Here is an 8338-nt window from a genome sequence, read left to right as displayed (position 1 = left end):
GGCGGTCTGTGAATAATCGAATCTGGACCAGACAGTCCAGTGATTGACATCATAAGCATCGATCCACGCAATTGGGATACGATGACATGCATCAACCAAGTCAGCGAGCCTGACCACCCAATCCCGTTAGTCGCCTCTTGCGACAAGCATAGTCGCCTTTTACGGCAAGCATGGGTTGCTGAAGACCTATTCCACCCCGGATCTTCACGGGTCTGTGTCAAGATGAACTCTGGACTGTCTGCTGACCACACATGACTGACCTGCTACAGTTTTAATACAACAATACAACATCCTTCTAGATCGGGACACTTTCTGTGAATTGCACTGGAACAGACAGACAATTGGACCAATTCTACATTTGGCGCCCATTCCAAGTTTGGCGCTAATTTTATGTCTCTGGTATTGGTAAGTGGCCGCTTCAACCACTGCCCAGTAGCCCCTATCTGTTAAGTGATTTCATATGAAATATTTTATCCATCATATTTAATGAATGTTGAATTGGTAAAATAGTCTGAAATATGTATAATATTGTTTAGATGATTTGTTTTTATTTGTGAGAATATATTTTTTTACACATTTACCATGTTATAAACATTTCTCATAAGTTATAACATGGAACATAGTTATAAAAGTGTTATAACATCGACAAGTTATGTGACACAAGAAATGTTATGTCATGGAACTGTTGAAATATTGCAAAGTGTACTAACATGAGAAAATGTTGTATAACATGGGGAAGTGTTATAACATGGGAAGGTATTATAACATGGGAAGGTGTTATAACATGGGAAGTTGTCATAACATGGGAAGTTGTCATAACATGGGAAGGTGTTATAACATGGGAAAGAATTATTACATGAGAAAACAGCAGCATGTGTCCAAACTTACTCTTTTCTATCATACCTATTTCAATTGGTTATGTTGTACAAAGTGATAATGTGTGAGAGCTCGTTGTTACTCAAGTAACAAGTGGTTCAATGATTAGCGAACAGTTAACATTTGAATATTAACTACAGTCGAACCTCATTGTGTCGAATACCTGGTTCTCTCGATTTTACTCTCCAGCCCTTGCGAGAGCCTTCTATTTTCATAATCATCTATGCGCGGATCTCTCAAACTGGATGTGTCGAATTCCCGCTTGTCTTGAACTGGTATGGGAGTCCCAAATAATTGAGATTAAAATTCTCCTGATGACTCGAAACAGTTCAAATAATATAATGTCCTCACACCGACTCTCCCAAAACTTTCAACTTCACACACAACTGACTGACCTTTCAGCGATTGCTGCAATTGGGTGGGTGGGGTGGGGGTGGGGGGGGGTGGTGGTGGTGGGGGGGGGGGTGGGGGTGGTGGAGTGTATGCAGTTCACTTCAGGTATTGGACTCTCAAAACATTTTAATTTAATTAAACAGCACTCAGGTATCAGGCACATAAAGTTTGACACAAGTCATATCCTTTATTCTCTGACTGTCGAATCGGGGAATCTTTCAGGAAAGCGGTATGGGTCTACAGAAACTGAGCTTGTGAAGGCGATTCCAGAAAAAACCATCAATTTGTTCTGTTAACTTTATTATTATACATTTTCTTCATCTGTTTTTGTTTCTATTAAAGAATTGTGTATGACGACCACTGTTGTATTATTTGACCATTCCGTCCTAGTAAAGTGCTATGTAATAAACTCGGTTATAACAAACTCAAAGGGACCACTAATTTTATTTCGTAATAACCGTAGTTTGTTATAACCGTAGTTTGTTATAACCATAGTTTGTTATAAGCATATATAGCAGATATGCACAAATGACCGGGACTAAAATATAAGTTTGTTATATTGGTCAGTTTGTTATAAGCGTGTTCGTTATAAACGTAGTTTACTGGATGTGGTTACGCTGTACACGCTATTTTCTATTGTTGTATGCCTACTATGTTTGTGACCGCCTCCGTGGTCTTGTGGTAGAACGTCCGCCCGGAGAGCGGAAGGTCCGGGGTTCGATCCCCGACCGCGTCATACCAAAAGACTTTAAAAGATGGTACTTGCTGTTACCCTGTCTGGCGCTCGGCATTAAGGGGCTAAAACAAGGACTGGTCGGTTCGGAGTCAGTATACTGTGTCTGAGTGGGCTATTCATGTTAAACTGCGGCATGGTATCTCAGTGAGCTAGCTCTATAAATCGGCATCAGTCCGGACTAGTACAAGCAGACACACACACACACACACACACACACACACACACACACACACGAACACACACACACACACACACACACACGTACATGCACGTCGCTATATAAGTGCAATAACCTTGGACGCGACGTTAAACCCCATTTCACCTCACCACCTGTATGTTTGTTGTTATCAAGTCCTCCATTTTCCATCTGTTACTCTGGCTTCTTTGAGTTCACCATCTCCGTCTTTCTTATCATAACTCAGAATGGAATTTATTTCGCTTAGGTGACTAATTTTGACGAGCATGTCTGGTGTCACATGATGCAGATTTTGTTGTCATGGATACACCTGGAACAAGTTTTTATTTTTTTTATTTTTTTTATTTTTTTAAATCGCATCCTTTACGAGATTTCTAATGAAACACATTTGTTTATGTTTCTAATGTTATATACACATTTTGAATTAGGAAAAGCTATTTTCTTATAACATGTTTTGTTATTAGTTGTTTTATTTTAATTAAATATTAGTCTTAGAGTTGATTTTTGCATTTTATATGAGGGACCAACCTTTTGATACAATTAGGGGGTGGTGGGTAGCCTAGTGGTTAAAGCGTTGGCTCGTCACGCCAAAGACCCAGGTTCTATTCCCCACATGGGTACAATGTGTGAAGCCAATTCTCCGGGCCCTCTCCCCCCACCTTGATATTGCTGGACTATTGCTAAAAGCGACATAAAAACATATTCTTTGGGGGGGCTGGGATTTTATTATCCAAAACAATATATTGTCCCAGAAATTTTTTGAAAAAAATCATTATGGTTCGGACTGTTTAAAGAGAGAAATTGTCAGCCACAAAAATTACATTGTTGAAAGTATTTTTCTAAAAAAGATATTGAGTCTCATAGTTTTGATTAAAAAAATATGTTTTTTTCTGCTGCAGCTGCAAAAAAGATCTAATCTGCATGTAAAGTTCCCACCTCCCTCCCTGAGAATATCAAATGGCCAAAATACATTCATTTTTAGATTTTCATCCAATTTAATTTTAAATGTGCTACAAGAAGCATTGTATTATGAAAATCTAACAATTAATGTATGATGGCGTAGATGGACTTTTTATGTTATTGTTAATGCTTCTGTTTTCTATGTTATCATTCCATATACAGTCATTATGTTATATACCATGATCACATAATATAACTTTACCAGTGTCACAAAGAATTAAAAAAAATTGAAAATGATAGAAAACAGCTGTGTAATTGAGCTGGGGTTAACGTGTGCTGTGTATAGTGACTTTCATTGACATGTAAACAATGTGCACAATTTTCTTTCGCAAGCTATTTATTCTCCCGGTGAGAAATACACGTGCAGCCTGTGTTCTTCATAGTGGGGTATAAGGGATTTATTCTCCCGCTCAGAAACTTTATTTACCTCCGAGGCCGGATATGTAGTATTTCATCAAAATAATGTGGACTAATCAGATCTTAACATTCATGGAGATAAGATTATATATTTTTTCAATACATACCTTTTGATCATCAAATTACTTTTTTAATGTTGTTTCACAGATTTATTCCAACTTTTCCACCCAAGGTCACTTGAAATAAAACTAAAACTAAAAATAAATGTCAATTTTTTGTTGTTGAAATGACAGTCATTCTGTCATGGAGTTAAAACTGCAGCTGGCCTTTTGAATCACTGATTATATAAAATTATTAATTATTAATTATTAATTATTAAAAATTATTAATATTGTATGAGAGGTTCTATGTCACTAGTGGGAAACATACAAATTATTTTTTCTATGTGTAATTTATGCTTTTCAGTTGGGGCGGCAGGTCCGTGAAAATAAAAAGTAATAAATGTGTGTCCTTATATCAGAGTTCTTCTGTTTATCACTTCCCAGGGAACGTGATGAAACGTTAGCTTGTATTGACAATTATTACAAATATTTCATATTTCACACATTCCTCTGCTTCAAAGTTGACAATGGATGTGTTTCATATTTAATAATTTGCCATTGTATATTAAACATCCGAAAATGATATTTTCAGACTGCATTTATTTTTATGATTTTTATTTTTGGATGGTGGATGGCTTCTCTGTAAAACAATAAATATACTGCTCAATATTTGGTAGGGATAGTGAGTGAGTTCATGCTGATTTAGACCTTAATGATGACAGCTTATTGAATTGTGAACTTTTGTGTATTTAACTCAAAACCTAAGCTTAATATGCTTCGGTTCCTTGACAATATTGAATACTGCTTGCATGGCAACATATCCAAGCAATTAGTCACATTCAGACCTCACATGAACACTCAGAATATTCCTACCAATCTTTGAGTGGTATAAATTGGGCTGGTCTAATTTTAAAAAATATGACTACAGGTATGGTTAAGAATGAGCAGCCCTGTCTGTACAATGGCTAGCTGGCCTCCTTGCTTCTTCATGATTACGTACCATGTCAGGGAATCGGGTAGATTTCGTCATTCTGTTGTAAGTATGTCAAATTTCGTAGTTACTTGCTCCTTGGCACGAACAGTGCTATTTGATTGCTTGTTCACTTCAGTGCCATGTGAAGGTCCTGGTTAGATCGGTTCTTCGGCAACCCTGGCTTGTAGGAGGGACTAATGAGATAGGGTGGTCGCCTCTTACAAGGCGGCTGGGTGGCCAGGCATGCTGATCGATGTTCATGATGTTGATCACTGGATTGTGTGGTCCAGATTTTATTATTTACAGATAGCTTGAATATTAAACAACTGACAAACCTTAGTGCTATGAATATGTGCTTGTCCATGTTTAAGAAATGTCCTTTTTGAGTTTTCGGCATGACAATAAGAAAACACATATATTGTATACCTCATCCCAACCCACATCTCACCCAAGCCCCACCCCTGTCAGTTCTCACCCAACCCAGGTCTCAACCAATCCCCACCCCACTCAAATCTCACCCAACCCAGATCTCACCCAATCCCCACCCCTCTCAAATCTCACCCAACCCAGCTCTCACCCAATCCCCAACCCATATCTCACCCAATCCCCAACCCAGATCTCACCCAATCCCCATCCCACTCAAATCTCACCCAACCCAGATCTCACCCAATCCCCATTCTTCTCAAATCTCACCCAACCCAGATCTCACACAATCCCCATCCCACTCAAATCTCACCCAATCCCCACCCCTCTAAAATCTTACCCAACCCATATCTCACCCAATCCCCAACCCATATCTCACCCAATCCCCAACCCAGATCTCACCCAATCCCCATCTCACTCAAATCTCACCCAACCCAGATCTCACCCAATCCCCATTCTACACAAATCTCACCCAACCCAAATCTCACCCAATCCCCACCCCTCTCAAATTGCAACCAACCCAGATCTCACCCAATCCCCATCCCACTCAAATCTCACCCAACCCAGATCTCACCCAATCCCCATCCCACTCAAATCTCACCCAACCCAGATCTCACCCAATCCCCATCCCACTCAAATTTCACCCAACCCAGAAATTCCAGTCTAGTTTGGCAAGGGTGGAAACTGGATTTTTAGTCAGTTAACTCCCTTGCCTCAGGAAGATGACATACATACATACATACATACATACATACATACATACATACATACATACATACATACATACATACATACATACATTCAATTAATCAGACTAAAAACTGCAATCATTACATAAACAGTTATAAGGGACTTTGCAGAAAATAAGTCCAAATGTTTGTTGCCATGTGTCTCTGTAATAAATATGTATTGAAGCTTACCAATTGTATTTTTGTGGTCCCAAGATACTGTAGTTTTAAAATATAATAAGAAGTTAAAATGTGATTTTTCACCCATAAATAGAGGATTATATACAAGTGTTCATGTCATACTATGTTACGACATGAGTGTCTAAATTCCGGTAATTCCTTGGTGAGAGCTAGGAAATACGGGAATTTAGTCGCGAGTGTCGTAAACATAGTATGACATGAACACGAATATAATATTCTATTTATTACCGAAGAAGATGTCCACATACAGAGACAACAGCAGCGGAACCACAATTTGTCTAATGACATCAACAATCTTCAGCTATGACATCGTTTCAAGTGTGATGTCATTCCGACCTCATGTCACAATAAGATTCGAATGACATCAACAATGCTGTCCGGATGACGGAAACAATACACTGTTGTATTGTGATGTGAGTGAGTGAGTGAGTGAGTGAGTTGGGTTTAACGCCGCTTTTAACAGTATTACAGTTATATCACGGCGTGTCAGCTTAATGTGGGAGGGAAGCCCGAAGTGATGCAGGTCACAGACGTTTACCATTTCGGTGAAACCCATGAGCACGGGTATGGTGCTGACAAACCTAGAAACATAATCAGGGCGAACCGGGATTCAAACCCACAATCATAGGTTTCTGGAGTGCCCAAGGGATGCAACTCTGCACAGGGAATCGCGGTGCCTTAGACGACTGGTCCACCCGTGCCCCCCCCCCCTCAACTGATGTGATATGACCCTAGGGCACATACGATTTTTATGTTTGCCCTCGTAGGTAATAAGGTCCCTTATCTCACGATTGGACACATAATTGAATACCGCGCATAGGTTTCTGGTGTGCCCAAGGGACGCAACTCTGCACAGCGAATTGCGGTGCCTTAGACGACTGGGCCACCCATGTCCCCCCTATTGTGATGTGATATGACCCTAGGGCACATACGGTTTTTATATTGCCCTCGTAGGTAATGAGGTCCCTTATCTCACGGTTGGAGACATAAATTGAATACCGCGCCAATTACCTTGTTGTTCACACAACTTCTTTTGAGTGGATTGAAATGAATTTGTCTTTTTACATTTCCCCATCATTGATCATAATACCATAATAAAACCATTACTGACATAATGAATGTTATGCCACTTACTATATCATATACACACAGATATTTACTTCCAATAAATTTTAAATTTGCATAATGTTATTGTATATTTTTATCATTTGTGTGAATATTTCCATATCTTGTCTCTCTTGTTGATGGTTGAATGAATAATATTATTTATATTTTTATTATGAATTTAATTATGCTTGTATTCATCTATGTCTTCGCCAATATCGGCATCCTTTTAAATATGACTGGCGTTCTTTCAATTATATCAGCATTCAATCAAGTATGAACAGTGTTCTATAGAGCATGATTGGCATTCTACATTTTACATAGCCTGAATATTGCCGATGCAAATATTAAACATTCACTCAACCAATCAGTTTGCTGCACTCAAATTTGTTTCCTAATAACAGATTAATAATTGATAAAATGCCTTGTATGTATTCTCTGGCCACTGCAATACTCGTATAGAGAGAACAAAGTCTTCTCAGAAAGGAATACATTATTTTGCATTTATCTTTTACCAAAACAAATTAAAAAGAAAAATGTTACATTGTGTTTTATCATCCAAAACTGGCTCCCACAGGAGATATGGCTTGGGTGAGGTCAAGCGATATCTACACTGTAGATATCGCTGCAATGAAATTGCATCACAATGCTTTGCAGACCATTGTGATGTCATTGGTTACCATGATGTCACAATCAAATGACATCACTCATGGCTCTGCTACTGAAGCTGTTAGCAGTACTTTTTACACTTAAGACACTGCTTATTACTGTCTACAAACTGAAAAGTTGGAAGAATGATGTTGGATGATAAATAAAATCTCACCCTCGTGTCTTTTGATATCTAATATATCAGCACTCATCAATAAAAGTTAAAACTACTCGGCAAGTCTCAGAGTTTTAAACTTTTATCGACTCATGTAGATAAATTTCATATCAAAAGACACTTGGGTGAGATTATCCATATATCTGCCAGTTATTTTGTTATTTTCTACAGGTGACTGAATGGTAATTTATTAAGAGGAGGAGAGCTGGACAATGAGATTATGGATGTGTCAAATGAAATGTAAAAATGACAGCTAGGGAGGGGTGCATGAAGAAATTCCACAGTTCTTTTTTTTTTAATGAAACGGTTAGAGTTTGAATATTATTTAGGGACAGGTCAGTTGTCACAGGGAGTTGGGGGTCATGAAAAAATGTGGCGAATCATCCCCATCTAGTGGCCATGATATAGTGGCCTGGTTCCGTCTTGGTCAAGCACATGTAACAAAGGATTAGACATGTCTTAGGGCA

The sequence above is a fragment of the Haliotis rufescens genome, unplaced genomic scaffold, assembly GCF_023055435.1.
Source record: "Haliotis rufescens isolate VD_foot unplaced genomic scaffold, xgHalRufe1.0.p SCAF_18, whole genome shotgun sequence".
Lineage (NCBI taxonomy): Eukaryota > Metazoa > Mollusca > Gastropoda > Lepetellida > Haliotidae > Haliotis > Haliotis rufescens.
Note: the sequence above shows the minus strand (reverse complement) of the source record.